Here is an 18,999-nt window from a genome sequence, read left to right as displayed (position 1 = left end):
AGGGCATTACGGACCTCAACTCACGGGAAGAAAGGTCTACGAGGCTGGATTCTATTGGCCTTCTTTTTTCAAGGATGCCCATCTTCTCTGTAAATCCTATGATGTATGTCAAAGGGTCAGGAGAATAAGTCAACGCGATGAGATGCCACAAAATGTCATTCAAGTTTGCGAAGTTTTCGACATTTGAGGCATTGACTTCATGGGCCCTTTTCCAAAATCTCATAATAATCTCTACATACTCGTTGCTATTGATTATGTGTCTAAATGGGCAGAAGCGCAAGATCTCCCAACAAATGATGCACGAGTTGTAGTCAACTTTTTGAAACGTCTTTTTGCACAGTTCGGAACACCGAAAGCTTTGGTAAGTGATCGGGGTACACATTTTTGCAACGCTCAACTTGAGAAAGTTCTTAAAATATATGGGGTAACTCATAAGATATCGACAGCGTATCATCCACAAACAAGTGGAAAAGTTGAGAACACTAACCGAGCATTAAAACGTATTCTGAAGAAAACTGTAGGTGCAAATCCGAAGGAGTGGTCCATGAAATTGGAGGATACTCTTTGGGCCTTTCGAGTGGCCTATAAAACTCCAATTGGAACCACACCTTTTTGACTCGTTTAAGGAAAAGCATGTCATCTCCCGATTGAGATTGAGTATAAAGCCTTTTGGGCTCTTAAGACATGCAATCTTGATTTGCATGAATCATGACGATTACGTTTAAACCAGCTGAACGAATTAGATGAGTTAAGGCATGATGCATATGAAAAGTCACTCATCTACAAAGAAAAAACAAAGAAATGGCACGATAAACGTTTTAACAAAAAAATGTTTCATGAAGGAGACCATGTCCTTCTATTCAATTCTAGATTTAAACTATTTCCTGGAAAGTTAAAATCTAGATGGTCAGGACCGTTCATAGTTACAAGAGTTTTACCTTATGGAACGGTCGAATTAGTGGACTCAAATGATAAACCATTCAAAGTAAATGGATACAGACTGAAACACTATTTTGATGGACCACGAGAGATTGATAATGATCTTAATCATAAGTTCGACACCACAGCTAACTAAGTGTGGGGAGAGTTGAATGTTCCAAGAGAGAGAAAGATCTCGTGTTTGATATTCTGTTCTTGTTTAGTTTTTCAAGAATGGAATCCGATTGGTCTTTCCCTAGCAGACCCTAAAGAACTAGTCTTCTCCCCCCATTCTAAATTTTTACTTTTCTTTTGTGTGTTTTATTTTTGTTTCTTTTTGTTTTCAGATGCATAAGTCGCGCAATTTGGTCGATCAAAACCATTCTCTTCTCATATTCGCACTGATCTACACCTTACCAATTGATATGGTGTTGGAGATCAGGGAGAAAATGACTGCTACTAGAAAAGAGAAAAGGGCAGAACATAACAAGTTAGTTTCGCACAAGGTACATCTAAATCTGCTGCAAAACGAAGGGCAAAACAACTCGAAAAATGTTACAAGTGCGGAAAGTGGTCCCACGAAGGGAAATGCCCCAAGAATCAAACTTATTCTAATTTCGAGTTTGTAACTTTATGCCGAGTAGGGTCAGTCAAGTGTTTCCAAGAAAAATTACTAAACCCGAGAGGGTACGCATATGAATCTATTGAAAATCAACTTGGTCGACTCGCTTTCGAAGCAATTCGCTCAGGTCGTTTTCAAGATGATAATTCTGTGAGATTCTGAAATTCTCACAAGTGTGCGAGTGTGCAAGTGTGCAAGTGTGCAAGTTTGATGTGTGATTTATTTTAGTATGCTATTGTGTGATAAACAAGTATGTCTGTTTGAAAAGACAAATGTATTTGTAATTTAAGTTTGTTTGTTTGTTTGTTTAAATGCATTTAATCTTCGGCTTTCAAGCGATAAATCTTCTAATTTAAGTGTTTAAATTGGTAATCGGTAAAATTAGGTAACTAAAACTGAAATTACTGTTATCAAAAAAAAGTTTAAATTTTGAATTAGGGAATATCGTTTATTGAGAAGATATAAATATCTTAAGTCAAATACTTAAAATAACGATTTCAAAATATTCATGAGTGAAATTAAGTTCCTGCTGAAATCACGCTAGAACGGAATATTTTGTTATTATTATTAAATATAATTTGACTTAAGTGGTATAAAGATTTACTTTTAATTAATAACTTTAAAATGGCGATTGCTACAAATTGGTCACGAGTTAAGATTAAGTGTTTACACTGAAATTACTTTACCCAAGGGTGGGGCGAGAATTTTGTTATCATTATTTTATCCTTATTAATTTAAAGTATACCAAAAATAAATTTAATTCTTTTGTGTAATATTATTTTCTATGTATCAACTTGAAATGATAATTATAACAATTTATCACGGGTAAGAATAGGTGATAAAATCGAAATTTCCCTACCCAAGGACGGGGCGCAGATTTTATTATTATTGCAAGTTATTAATTTTAAGTATTGTAAAATAATAAAAAAATAAAAAAATAAAAAAAATTATAATAATAAAAAAAATGTGTGTCTTTGTGTGCAAGTTTGTTTGTTTTGTTTGTTGTGTGAAAATAGGTAAAAGAAGGCATGCTCATAGACTGACAGTAAGTTCAGAAAAAGTAGCTAATTTTTTACGAAACATGTGAACAAGAGAAGATATTGGTAATAAAGAACAATTCAACTCCAAACAGCGCAAGTTAGGGCTTTCTAGCTCTAAGAGGTTTTAACTCCCTTTCTATACTATTTTCCCTCGTGAATTCTAATTTTTGTCTGATTTCATTGCAAATGAGGGCATTGCATGATCTCAAGTGTGGGGAGGGTTATAATTCTCTCGATTTATACACTTGGCTTATTCTTTAAATTGTGTGAAAAAATTTAAAAATTTCTAGCTAAATAAATTCAAATCATGTTTATATATATTTAGGAATGGTAAAATTAAGTAAAATTTACTGAAACTATCCTCACCTAAAATGGACATAAATTGAGAAACAACACAAATGTTGAATTTCTTTAATAGAATAGAGGAGAATAAAAAGGCAAAGAAAAAGCCAAGTGTGGGGAGATTAACCAATCTATTTGTTTAAAACTGCATATCACATGTTTGTACGAAGTTTTGCAGGAACTTTTGTTGTAATCCATAAAGAACAGTGATTGAAACCGAGACATGGGCCAATTGGAGAACTAAAAGGGCGATCTACACTATAAGAGATAGTGTTGTACCCAACTGACCCTTCGTACAAAATGTTTTTTAAAAGATCAAAATGTGTTCATAAAATCTTATTTTCCTTAAGAAAAACATTAATCTTTTAATACACGAGGTCTTCAGGATGAATCAATTCCATCCTAGAAGAAGTAAAGTCTTCCGAAAAAGAAATGCGCTTCTTGATTTAGGTCAAGAAGTTGTCGTCCAGACCGGATGTAGAGTCTTACGAAAAACCTTGTAAAGTTTTCTCGAAAATCAGCTGGAAATCTACGGACCTCGGCATCAAACAGAGTCGCCAAGTGGTCAGACTTATCCTATCCATGAGAGGATCTGTCTCCTAAAATGGGGAGGACGCCTTGCAAATCAGCTGGATAAGACTGATGAACCAGAACCCCATAAAGGATAATCTCCTTAAAGATTAAAAATCAGCATTTAAGCCTGATATTACTCAATCCTTGAGATTGACATTAAAGATTGAGAATTACAAACTCATGGAATTCGATGATATCTATACTCGAACTTGATCGACAAAATGTTTTGAAAAATAAAAACCGATTTGTTTTTTAAGAAATTATTTTCAGTACGTTCATTACTGTTGAACGTAAAATCCTAGGAATTTACCGAAATTCACTAGGTCACCTGAACCAAATCGGGTGTCAACGAATGGTGGTTGCATAGCATGGTCGAAGACAGGACCTTGTGCCAGACCAAAAACTTCTAGGGTGATCTTTACTATTTCTCCTACAAAGCATAGTAATTACATCCGACACGATGTTGACCATGATTTTATGCAATGTCTTAAAAGACATCGCCTTAACAGTTTCTTGTTCATCGCTCTCCTTTACAACCGGACAGTAGTTTGACATAAGGTAATATACGGAACAAGTAAACTGGATGTGTGCTTTCCAAACACAGGGATAGCAAGTGGGTACACAAAACTAAAAGTTTTTAGCTTAAAATCAAAAGAAAATACGAAACCCACAACCCACAAAAAAGTTTATGAAAACTTACACCGGTGATGGGTTAATCCGGAAAACATGTCTAGTGTAAAAACTAGCATGCATTTTCAAAAACACAAAACGTTTTCATCAGGTTCCTATTTTCCCTAAGGGTCCAAATTTTTCTAAGTCACGTAGGACTTTAACTACGACCCTTAAGTTTCATTAACTTGAAACTTGATCGTTGTTATGAATTGAATTAACAGAAAATGCTTCTAGATTAATATCTAGAGGTAGTATGAAATTTGTACCGTGACCTGCAAAAAAAAACAAAAAAAAAAATTGTCATCGATGTATATAGTGTGAAAAATAGAGTGTGAAAAATAAAGGAGTAAATTGTGTGAAGTGTGATTTCTATTACTTCGGAGTATTTCTAGTTCTGTATTACTTGAGGACAAGCAATGTTTAAGTGTGGGCATTTTGATATTGCTCATAATGAACATATATCTAGTCGCGATATCTCTTCGAAATAATAGGTTTTTATACGTATTGTATTATATTTCTATTGTAATTGTGTAAATAAATAAAAATGAAGATGGAGTCTAAAAATGGAAAACTAACTAAAAAGACAGTCAAAAATGATCAACGTACAACTTATACTACAAAAGGTACAAGCAACAGTGCAAGAGGTACAAGAAAAGAAGTGAAGTGTACAAGGGATTTGAGCTGAAATCTAAATCATTCGTCAAAGTACAAGTCAACAAGTATAGAGTACAAGACAACGAAACACCCAATCCTTGACACCTTAAGCTCATTTTAAACGAGCTCATTCCCTTTAAATTCTCATTTTAGCGAGGTCAAAAAGAATCTGGACAGAATTATTGCTTATGATCATTTTTGCACTATGGATTTAAATAATATCATGATATGAAGATTGGTCATGGTCTACAAATAGAATATTTTGGATGGCTGCTTTTATGATTTAAATAATGCAAAAGTAAAATAACATTGCAAGAAATAAGGATGTGGGCAAAATGATCGATGCGCAAATTGTGACGACCTGGGAAATTTTTGACCAGAATTAAACTTAAATCTTAATATGATATCGACACGATAAGCAAAGTCTGTAATGTTAGTCTCACAAATTTTGAAACTATATTCAATTACCCTTTGACCGTGCCCGACGATTCACGAACAACTGTTGTAAATAAGTATGAATATATATAGATATGTATATAAAAATAAATATAAGTATATATAATATCTTGAATTAATAAATTACATTATAATATTTTGAATTGAAAATGGAAAGTAAAATACAAAAGGATTAAGCTATTATTAAAAATGAATCTATATATATATATATATATATATATATATATATATATATATATATATTTATATATATATATATGACTTCTATGCATAATTAATATTATATATAAATATTAAATATTCTAATATGAAGTTATAAAAAATAAGTATTACAGAACTAATAAGGTTAGTATATTAAATTTTATTACAAGCTAGATTATAATTGTTGTATCAATATTACTTCCAGTAGTAATATTAAAATAAATATTAATACCAGTACTAATAATATTATAATATAAATATGAAATTGATATGTATAAATTGTTGTGTAATTATTATTAATATCAATTAATAGTATTAATATTATCAAACATTAGTATTATTATTAGTATTCTTAATAATATTATCATTTTTTTTTATTGAAATCATTATTATAAATATTAACTATTGATATTATTACAAGTATTATAATTAATATTATCATTAAGAAATTCAATACATACAATTTGTTATATTATTGTTAGTTTTATAATAATTATTATCATAAATTCAATTATTATTAATATTTTCATGTATTATTATTAATTATTTATAATATTAATATTAATTATTAATATCAATTAATTAAATATGTAAACTATATAAAATCTGAAAATCCTAATAAATTCAATTCAGTGGAACATGGTAGTCCTACTTTTGATCATGTCTCTAATTCTATTCCAAATAAAACCGAATCCTAGCATAGTGAATTACAATTTCTGTTAGCAATCATTTTCACTTTTTATTTATTTTATTTTTTCCCTCTGACTTCGTTGTCTGATTGAGAAATTAATACCACATTCACTATGTAATCGATCAAATCATGTTATAAATTAGATATCTCAATTCCTTTTCACTATCTTTTTCAAATTACCACTGTCTGTGATTGAGTATAGCTTTCAAAATATTTTCTTTATGATAAACATCTCGACACACTCTGTACCTTCAATTTTTTAGTCAAATTTCGAATTTGAAACTATTTTCAAAATGTAATTATACATAGTTGCTAGGAATTGTCCATTAAAACTATCTGTAAAGTCTCAAACTCCAATTCTTTCTAACGAAATCAAATTTTTGAGTCAAACTTTATATTTCAAAAGTCAAAGGCTATGTTCATCGCGAAATTCGTAATTTTTTCGATGTTTCTAGTTAAATTGAAGATTGATAAAGCTTCTAGGGGTGATTTGAAACCTATTTGGTGTTGTATGAATTGGCTAAAACGTACTCAATTTTAATTTTTTCTTTTTGAACCGTACGCTGAACCCAGCAGCTATGCTGTTCTTTAATTTTTTTATTTATTTTTTTCTGTTATCTAATTAAATCCATCACACTATAGTTGCTATTCTGTTGTTATAAAATCTTAAATACTATTGAAGAGTCGTGTTATGATTATGGTACACTGGTTGATCGTTTTTGGGGAGGAGAAGAAGAGAAAACAGAAAGAGATGTTAAATATAATTAGAACACAATTATAAATGGAAAAACAGTTATGGCAACATGGTTAGGATGCTGTGTGTGTAACCGGGTGGTCACGGGTTCGAGCCCGATCTCGGGCAATTTTTTTGGAAAATCTTATTAAATGGTATACACAATTATTCCCATTTTAATTATTATTATTATTATTATTATTATTATTATTATTATTATTATTATTATTATTATTATTATTATTATTATTATTATTATTATTATTATTATTATTATTATTATTATTAATTATGATGATTATCATTATTATTGTTATTAGTGTTATTATGATTATGATTATGATTATTATTATTATTATTATTATTATTATTATTATTATTATTATTATTATTATTATTATTATTATTATTATTATTATTATTATTATTATTATTATTATTATTATTATTATTATTATTATTATTATTATTGTTATTGTTATTATTATTATTGTTATTGTTATTAGTATTATAACTAATATAATAATTATTATTATACAATGTATTGATTAACATGATCAAAATTAAAAATTTCAAATACTATTATTATTGTCACTACTAAAATTAATATTATTACTAGTATTATTAATTATAAATTTATTAGTATTTTCATCTCTAATATTCTTATTAGTATTATTATTATTGTATTATTATTGTTAGTACAATTATGATTTCAAAGACCCTAAACATGTTAATAACATAAATTATATAATTAAAGATGAGGTGATAAAGATTATAGAAAATAGATATAATTATACGAATACAGGTAAAAATTATCATTTTAGTTACAAATTAATGTTATAAGAAGCTATAATCATTAGTATAGATATTTAACACGATAATTACGATTATTATGATTAGGAATATGAAGGCTGTAATAATATTATTAAGATTATCAAATATAGAAATTTTAGAGATAAATATTATTATGAAAATGATTAAAAGAAATTATTAGAACTATTACAATTATTGTTATCATAGTTATTATAATTATAATACAACTGAGTATGGTTATTATTATTAATATCACTAATTTTATTAATATCATTACTACCACTTTAATCATTATTAATACCAAAAACTATTTTTTTTAAAACAGATAAATATTTTGTACATAAAATATACTTATTATATATACTAAAATTGTATTAGAATTTCATATATATATCAAACCTATTAGTATTAGTTACATAAATATGTACAAATAACAAAACTATCAAAAAATTTTAAATATAACAGTTAAACAAGTACGTATGTAGATATGGATATATTAATGTAACTATATGAAGATTAACCATTTTAAATATATACACAAATTAAATATACAAATTAAAGATATAATAAATGAATTCATTCAGTTACGATTATATGTTTTAATATATATACGAATAATATAGGTTCATGAATCCGAGGCCAACCCTGCATTGTTCAGATTCGTCATATGTATTTTTACTACAAAATACGGTATTGTGAGTTTCATTTGCTCCCTTTTTAAATGCTTTTGCAATATATATTTTTGGGACTGGGAATACATGCGCTGCTTTTATAAATGTTTTACGAAATAGACACAAGTACTTAAAATTACCTTCTATGGTTGGATTATTAACCGAATATCGCCCTTCAAGTCTGGTAACCTAAGAATTTAGGGAAATGGCCCCTGATTGACGAGAATCCTAAAGATAGATCTATGGACCTTGACAAGTCCCATTCGGGGTACGAATGCTTTAGTACTTCGAGATTATTATACAGACGAGAGGTTCTGTTTTGGGGATATTCTATGCATTAAGTTAACGTCGGTTACCAGGTGTTCAATCCATATGAATGATTTTTATCTCTATGCACTTTGCAAAATGCCTGATATGAGATGATGTTTATGAGAAATGAAAATCTTGTGGTCTATTAAAAAAATGGAAATGAATGTTTATGTTAAACTAATGAACTCACCAACCATTTGGTTGACACTTTAAAACATGTTTATTCTCAGGTATGAAAGAAGTCTTCCGCTGTGCAATTGCTCATTTTAAAGATATTACTTGGAGTCATTCATGACATATTTCAAAAGACGTTGCATTCGAGTCGTTGAGTTCAACAAGATTATTATTAAGTTAATTATAGTTAGATATATTATAAAATGATATGCATGCCGTTAACTTTCGATGTAATGAAAGATTATCTTTTCAAAAACGAATGCAATTTTGTAAAATGTATCATATAGAGGTCAAGTATCTTGCGATGTAATCAACTGTTGTGAATCGTTTATAATCGATATGGACTTTGTCCGGATGGAATAGGACGGGTCTCTACAGTTGGTATCGGAGCGGTGGTCTTAGCGAACCAGGTCTTGCATTAGTGTGTCTAACTGATAGTTGTTAAGATGCATTAGTGAGTCTGGACTTCGACCGTGTCTGCATGTCAAAAGTTTTGCTTATCATCTAGTGTCGAAAATTATTTGCTTATCATCCTTAAAGTCTAGACACATCTTGCTAACTCTATTGCATAGACAGGATATAGATAAATTCATATCTTAGCGTATCTGTTATTGTTACCTTTGCCTGACAGCTTCCGTAGATTTCTACGTAACTTATGGGATTTTAGTATTATATATGCATATGTAAATTATGTAATGTAGGGTACTAATCTACATCCTATAATCTATTTCTTATAGACAATACTTCATCTGATCGTACGAGATGAATCCCTCAACCAGTTCGAGTCCCTCAGATTTTGATAGCTATTCCGATAGTTATCCCGACAGCTATTCCGATATAGAGTTTCACCTAAGCTCCGAAAGCAGTGTCACCAGAATGAATCAACCAATCATCCATCCGCAATTCATCTGATGGGTTCGTAGTTGACTTAACCGATGGAGACAAGAAGAAGGCGATCCTTTCCACCCACCAACTTGCACTCTTGGCGAAGAACCTGAAGCACTTACCGACGAACTCATTCGAAACACCATTTTCACACTCATTTCCCGAATATCTCGCCACGATTATATACTATCTCAAATTCTAAACCTTATTCATCCACTCGTTCCGACTGACAATCATCCCAGAATAATAGAAGAAGTCAACGAACTTCGCGCTTGAGAAATAAATTTGGAGAATATGGTGCAAAATTTACCAGCTTCAGCAACATCACCGGTACTAACAGTACCATCAGCAACAGCACCAGTATCATCAACAATCCATGCCTCAACATCTCATTCTGTACCTCGAGTATAATCATCATTCTACGAATCGTTCTACATCAATTATCTTCGCTCGACATAGAGATTATGTAATCTCTAATGTTTTAGAGATTATATACATTCTTGTTCTAACGGTAAAGCAAATGAGATTAATATCATATTAACTCATTAAATCCATGATTACATCTGAAGAAAATATATATGTATATATGTTTTCATAAAGATTGTAATTAAAAAAAATTCTTTTGTACAAACTGTTAATAGTGAAAATATTTTAACGGGTAGGTAATACCCGAGGAATATTTAGATTTCACATTAATAAGTTACACTGTACATTCTTCAAATTTGATTCAACGATCATTTACTATCCTATTTACAACCACCGATATACGTATCCGTTCACCAAAGAATAACTATTTTCATTCAAATTCAATTTCATATTTGGATTTTGACCTATCAGAATTCAACAAGTGGCATAATGAAGAAATAATGGACACAATAAAAATTGATTGGAAACAGACTAATTAACAATATGAAATTTTGTTAAGAATCCACGCTAACAAAATCCTAGCTAACTGTTCCTAGCTAACTGATTACATTTTATTTTATCGCAATTTATTTATCACAATTTAATTATCGTAATTTATTTATCGCAGTTTATTTGTCGCAATTTATATTCTCGCAATTTTATTTATCGTCATTTAATTTCTGTATTTATTTTACGCACTTTAAATATCGGAACACGTATACAAGGTTTTGACATATCATATCGACGCATATATATATATATATATATATATATATATATATATATATATATATATATATATATATATATAGTATTTGGAATTACCATAGACACTCTATATGCAGTAATGATCAAGTTCTCTATACAGGGTTGAGGTTGATTCTATAATAATATATATACTTTGAGTTGTGATCAAGTCTGAGACAGTGTACACGGGTCACGATACATATTAATTCGAATATTATATATATAATTATATATGAATTATTGAATTGCTAACTGTGGACTATCAACTGAGGACTATCAACATTGGACAATTAAAATTAATTAAAATATTGATTATAACATATGAAACTAAACAATTCTTTAAGTTTGCCACTTGATTTCATCTTAAACCTCATTGTATCTTGACAATTACAATCTGCATTCAAACCTTTCATGATTCTTGAAAACACCTCAATCGAGAGGATGAACCAACTGCACTTCATCTACGGAAGAAAAGATTTATGCATATAGTATTACACCTGGAAACTCTCAAAAACTGAGTAAACGTTTAACGTGTAGCTGTGCTAATTCCTTTAGCGTTGTTATTACCGAAAATAACTTTACAATCACTTTCCAATTTAGCCAATTTTGTCACAGCTCCAACAAGTCAACTTCGACTTTTCGTTCGAAACAACCATATTATAACCATGATATATATATATATATATATATATATATATATATATATATATATATATATATATATATATATATATATATATATATATATATATATATATATATATATATATATATATATATATATATATGCGTGCTCTTTTATTGTTACCGGGGAACCTTTTATATTCCACCATATTACCAGCAGATGTACCAGAAACCTCGTCACTCCTTGGTTTAAATCTCTCCGACAAATCACTATATTTACCTATTAAAGTCTCATGATGTACTCATCCGCATCTTGTAACAAAAATTGCCATACCAATTACTCGGAATCAGCAAATCTGTATTGTGAGTCTCGCAACGTTTCCACATCAACAGTTATATGTATCCATATAATATTTATCTCTTAGAAATATGATCTTCCATTCCGAAATTCTGAAAAGCACCCATTCTGCGAAATTAATACTCTAAATTTTTAAAAGGTGAGTGAAGCAACAAAAACTGTAAAACGACCTCAACAGCCAAAAGTTTATGATAAAGAATGCTATGTTGGCAAAGCTCAGAAAAAGTTTGAAACTGAGAAACTGATTGAGCAAACTACGAAGGAGTCTCTGAACAAATCACAAGGACTAAACTTGTACATTAAGAATCCTGATGAATCTATTTCTGATGAAATCTTTAGCGAATACCTTACTTCTGACTCCAAACTCTTGCGGACAAATTTTCTTCACCATCCTTCGATATTAGAAATTTCAAGATATCATCGAATCTTTCATTATAAATATCCTCCATATTTCTGAAAATATTTTTATAACTATTCTTATCTGAAATCATTAATCTCTTCGTGCTATCAGTGTTACATCATATAGAAACTATTAGTTTCTATATTATGTAAACATTCAAGCATTAAAATATGAATGTTATTGAAGTAATGTTGGGAACTGATGTATGAGTTAGTATAATATAATGACACTTGATCAACGTGATTATATTACAATAAGTCATGCTAAGTTTCTAAATGGAACATGATGATTCACAGATTATAATGTTATCATGTGTCATGTTACATAACTCTTTCATTCTGAATAACTTCTGAACATATCAAGAAAGTATATTATTGATAGTTCTATTCTCAATGATTCTGATAATTTAACAAATCAAATCGTACGATTACGTTCTTTCTTGGTTAGAACATTAAATTCATTCGAAAACTCCGTACTTACGAATTCTGGACCGTTACTCGCCTTACTAGAGGTCGAGTGGATAATAAAAATGCAAAGAAATCCAAAATATAAGAGAAAATATAAAGCCCAATAACAACACATAGGTTACAAACCAAGGATATTAATATGAGTAGCAATATAAGGACACGGTAGAATTAAGAATAGTATCACCCCAAGGTAATAATAGAAGTAAACAGATTTTTCTGGTGGAAAGATTGAAAAGAGGGATGACAGAAATGATAATTAGAAAAATATCAAGGATTAGAAATGGATTAAGCATTTTCACAATCTTTTAGATGTATGAACTAATAAAGAAAGTATAGGAATGGTGAGAATAATGGAAAGAAAAAAGTTTAATTTATAATGAAAATATCAGACAGAGTAATCGAGGCAGATCACCGTATATAATTATAGAAATCTTAATTTCTTTACTCGCCGAAGAATCAGATCTTTTATATTTCAAAGATTTTTTTTAAATCCCTTGAATTCCGGAATTCAACCCGCCACGTCAAAAGTTAAGATGCACCTTATTTTCTAAATTCAACCATGACTACGTCAAAAGTTATGACGAAACTTACCTTTCTCATTTCACTATTTAGTGATAACTTCACTCATACGCTTCGGGTAATCGAATTGTTTTATCCATATTAACCATTGATGATAAAACTCTAATTTCTAGCTCATATGCGTCATGAAAACATACTTATTGTCATCCATGACCATCTCAATCAAATTTCGGGACGAAATTTCTTTAACGGGTAGGTACTGTGACGACCCGGGAAATTTTCCACCGGAATTAAACTTAAATCTTAATATGATATCGACACGATAAGTAAAGTCTGTAATGTTAGTCTCACAAATTTTGAAACTATATTCAATTACCCTTTGACCGTGCCCTACGATTCACGAACAACTGTTGTAAATAAGTATGAATATATATAGATATGTATATAAAAATAAATATAAGTATATATAATATCTTGAATTAATAAATTACATTATAATCTTTTGAATTGAAAATGGTAAGTAAAATACAAAATGATTAAGCTATTATTAAAAATGAATCAAGATATATATATATATATATATGACTTCTATGCATAATTAATATTATATATAAATATTAAATATTCAAATATGAAGTTATAGAAAATAAGTATTACAGAACTAATAAGGTTAGTATATTAAATTTTATTACAAGCTAGATTATAATTGTTGTATCAATATTACTTCCAGTAGTAATATTAAAATAAATATTAATACCAGTACTAATAATATTATAATATAAATATGAAATTGATATGTATAAATTGTTGTGTAATTATTATTAATATCAATTAATAGTATTAATATTATCAAACATTAGTATTATTATTAGTATTGTTAATAATATTATCATTTTTTTATTGAAATCATTATTATAAATATTAACTATTGATATTATTACAAGTATTATAATTAATATTATCATTAAGAAATTCAATACATACAATTTGTTATATTATTGTTAGTTTTATAATAATTATTATCATAAATTCAATTATTATTAATATTTTCATGTATTATTATTAATTATTAATAATATTAATATTAATTATTAATATCAATTAATTAAATATGTAAACTATATAAAAACTGAAAAATCCTAATAAATTCAATTCAGTGGAACATGGTAATCCTACTTTTAATCCTGTCTCTAATTCTATTCTAAATAAAACCGAATCCTAGCACAGTGAATTACAATTTCTGTTAGCAATCGTTTTCACTTTTTAATTATTTTATTTTTTCCCTCTGACTTCGTTGTCTGATTGAGAAATTAATACCACATTCACTTTGTAATCGATCAAATCATGTTATAAATCAGATATCTCAATTCCTTTTCACTATCTTTTTCAAATTACCACAGTCTGTGATTGAGTATAGCTTTCAAAATATTTTCTTTATGATAAACAGCTCGACACAATCTGTACCTTCAACTTTTTAGTCAAATTTCGAATTTGAAACTATTTTCAAATTGTAATTATACAGAGTTGCTAGGAATTGTCCATTAAAACTATCTGTAAAGTCTCAAACTCCAATTCTTTATAACGAAATCAAATTTTTGAGTCAAACTTTATATTTCAAAAGTCAAAGGCTGTGTTCATCGCGAAATTCGTAATTTTTTCGATGTTTCCAGTTAAATTGAAGATTGGTAAAGCTTGTAGGGGTGATTTGAAACCTATTTGGTGTTGTATGAATTGGCTAAAATGTACTCAAACTCAATTTTAATTTTTTCTTTTTGAACCGTACGCTGAACCCAGCAGCTATGCTGTTCTTTAATTTTTTTATTTATTTTTTTCTATTATCAAATTAAATCCATCACACTATAGTTGCTATTCTGTTGTTATAAAATCTTAAATACTGTTGAAGAGTCGTGTTATGATTATGGTACACTGGTTGATCGTTTTTGGGGAGGAGAAGAAGAGAAAATAGAAAGAGATGTTAAATATAATTAGAACACAATTATAAATGGAAAAACACCTATGGCAAGATGGTTAGGATGCTGTGTGTGTAACCGGGTGGTCACAGGTTCGAGCCCGGTCTCAGGCAATTTTTATTTAGAAAAGCTTATTAAATTGTATACACAATTATTCCCATTTTAATTATTATTATTATTATTATTATTATTATTATTATTATTATTATTATTATTATTATTATTATTATTATTATTATTATTATTAATTATGATGATTATCATTATTATTGTTATTAGTGTTATTATTATTATTATTATTATTATTATTATTATTATTATTATTATTATTATTATTATTATTATTATTATTATTATTGTTATTAGTATTATAACTAATATAATAATAATTATTATACAATGTATTGATTCACATGATCAAAATTAAAAATTTCAAATACTATTATTATTGTCACTACTAAAATTAATATTATTACTAGTATTATTAATTATAAATTTATTAGTATTATCATCGCTAATATTATTATTATTAGTATTATTATTATTGTATTATTATTGTTAGTACAATTATGATTTCAAAGACCCTAAACATGTTAATAACATAAATTATATAATTAAAGATGAGGTGATAAAGATTATAGAAAATAGATATAATTATACGAATACAGGTAAAAATTATCATTTTAGTTACAAATTAATGTTATAAGAAGCTATAATCATTAGTATAGATATTTAACACGATAATTACGATTATTATGATTAGGAATATGAAGGCTGTAATAATATTATTAAGATTATCAAATATAGAAATTTTAGAGATAAATATTATTATGAAAATGATTAAAAGAAATTATTAGAACTATTACAATTATTGTTATCATAGTTATTATAATTATAATACAACTCAGTATGGTTATTATTATTAATATCACTAATTTTATTAATATCATTACTACCACTTTAATCATTATTAATACCAAAAACTATTTTTTTTAAACAGATAAATATTTTGTACATAAAATATACTTATTATATATACTAAAATTATATTAGAATTTCATATATATATCAAACCTATTAGTATTAGTTACATAAATACATACAAATAACAAAACTATCGATTTTTTTTAAATATAACATTTAAACAAGTACGTATGTAGATATGGATATATTAATGTAACTATATGAAGATTAACCATTTTAAATATATACACAAATTAAATATATAAATTAAAGATATAATAAATAAATTCGTTCAGTTACGATTATATATTTTAATATATATACGAATGGTATAGGTTCGTGAATCCGAGGCCAACCTTGCATTGTTCAGATTCGTCATATGTATTTTTACTACAAAATATAGTATTGTGAGTTTCATTTGCTCTCTTTTTAAATGCTTTTTCAATATATATTTTTGGGACTGACAATACATGCGCTGCTTTTATAAATGTTTTACGAAATAGACACAAGTACTTAAAATTACCTTCTATGGTTGGATTATTAACCGAATATTGGTAACCTAAGAATTTAGGGAAATGGCCCCTGATTGACGCGAATCCTAAAGATAGATCTATGGACCTTGACAAGTCCCATTCGGGGTACGAATGCTTTAGTACTTCGAGATTATTATACAGACGAGAGGTTCTGTTTTGGGGATATTCTATGCATTAAGTTAACGTCGGTTACCAGGTGTTCAATCCATATGAATGATTTTCATCTCTATGCAGTTTGCGAAATTCCTGGTATGAGATGATGTTTATGAGAAATGAAAATGTTGTAGTCTATTAAAATAATGGAAATGAATGTTTATGTTAAACTAATGAACTCACCAACCTTTTGGTTGACACTTTAAAACATGTTTATTCTCAGGTATGAAAGAAGTCTTCCGCTGTGCAATTGCTCATTTTAAAGATATTACTTGGAGTCATTCATGACATATTTCAAAAGACGTTGCATTCGAGTCGTTGAGTTCATCAAGATTATTATTAAGTTAATTATAGTTAGATATATTATAAAATGATATGCATGCCGTCAACTTTTGATGTAATGAAAGATTGTCTTTTCAAAAACGAATGCAATGTTTGTAAAATGTATCATATAGAGGTCAAGTACCTTGCGATGTAATCAACTGTTGTGAATCGTTTATAATCGATATGGACTTTGTACAGATGGATTAGGACGGTTCTCTACACATATGGAGTTTTAATATTAAATTATGGAATGATGGGCTTGGCAATAAATTCACACTGAGTATTTAAATTTGAGAGACAGAACAAGGTGGCTACTTTAACAATTTAATATGCAAAAGAATTCAAGTAGTGATGAAGGTTGGTCATATTTTGGGTCTCTTCATAATCAAATATGGAGTAATATAAACTGACTCTCTGATCAGTTTTTGGGAGACGGGGGAGAGACCGAGTACACAAGTCAAATTGTAATACTCCATAGTAGTAATATTTAGAAGTTTATTATTTACTCCATAGTACAAAGGGTGAAGGTTTCGAATATTGTTATATTCAAGTATTGTACGGGTGTTGAATTTGAAGTTTTCTACCGCGTTGAATTAATGGAAGCTAAGAACTTTTGTGTAAGTTTTATTTATTTTTCTACCATGTTTAGTAGCTAAATTAATATTATGCTTATTTAACTCAAGTAGTTATGATGTTTGACCAAAAATAGGAAATGAGTTAATTTAATTTGTACAACGGTTAATATTTAAATAAAGAACGACCTTAAGGGTAATTGGGATTTTGACTATTAATGGGTCTGGTAAATAATTAAGAGACAACTTGTTAAATTACCATTATTTATAACTTGCTATATATATAAATAATCACATACGTTGACCGGACACGGAAGACGGATTATTTATTTAGAGAGAGTTATTCATTGAAACGGACACGTGAATGGATTAACGGCTAAAAGACTAGTTAAAATTAAGGTGGGTTACATACAGTGACAACTGGCGTAATTATTGACATACGTGACAATCGCGTCAAACCATCTAAATAGTAATTAGGTAGAATATTTAACTGTGGTTACAAGATAAAATGACGAGGACACTCGCATTTGATTCTTGTAGTTATAGGACTGCACTGGACAACTCCAGGTGGACATATTAAATATTCTACGGGTACAAAGGAAAATTAACCCAGGGTAAAAAGTAAAAAGTAAAAGTAAAACATCGTAACTACAGAAGTTAAATAAGCATAATACTCTTTTTATTGTATTTTCATCTCATTTAGTTAAAGTTACTTTTATTTACCGCAGCAAATTTTATTTACTTTATTGCTACAATCTAGTTTAAATTTATTGTCTTGTTGTTTGATTAAAAAGAAAAGCCAAAAAGATAAACCGGTCGTTAAACGGTAAATCCCCCAAAGCAACCTAAAATTAATATATATTACTAACTCTAATTTAGTTACTTAATTTACCTAGTTAACCCTAGTAGAACACCCAATAAAAGTTTTCACGGATCGACCTCCCGGACTTTACCCTAACTATATTACCATACGATTAGGTATACTTGCCTATTGTGTTGTAGTGAAAATTTAGGTTTAGTCCGTAAATAAAATAATAATAAAACTTGCAGGTTAAAAATATATACCACTGCGAACACATCACTTAGCAAAGTACTTTTTCTTTCGTGCACTTGAGGTGAGATCATAGTCCCACTTTTACTCTTTTATACTTATATTTGGGATGAGAAAACATAAACGTTTCGTTTTACAAATTGAACACAAGTACGAAAA

This window comes from Rutidosis leptorrhynchoides, chromosome 4, assembly GCF_046630445.1.
Source record: "Rutidosis leptorrhynchoides isolate AG116_Rl617_1_P2 chromosome 4, CSIRO_AGI_Rlap_v1, whole genome shotgun sequence".
Taxonomy (NCBI): domain Eukaryota; kingdom Viridiplantae; phylum Streptophyta; class Magnoliopsida; order Asterales; family Asteraceae; genus Rutidosis; species Rutidosis leptorrhynchoides.
Note: the sequence above shows the minus strand (reverse complement) of the source record.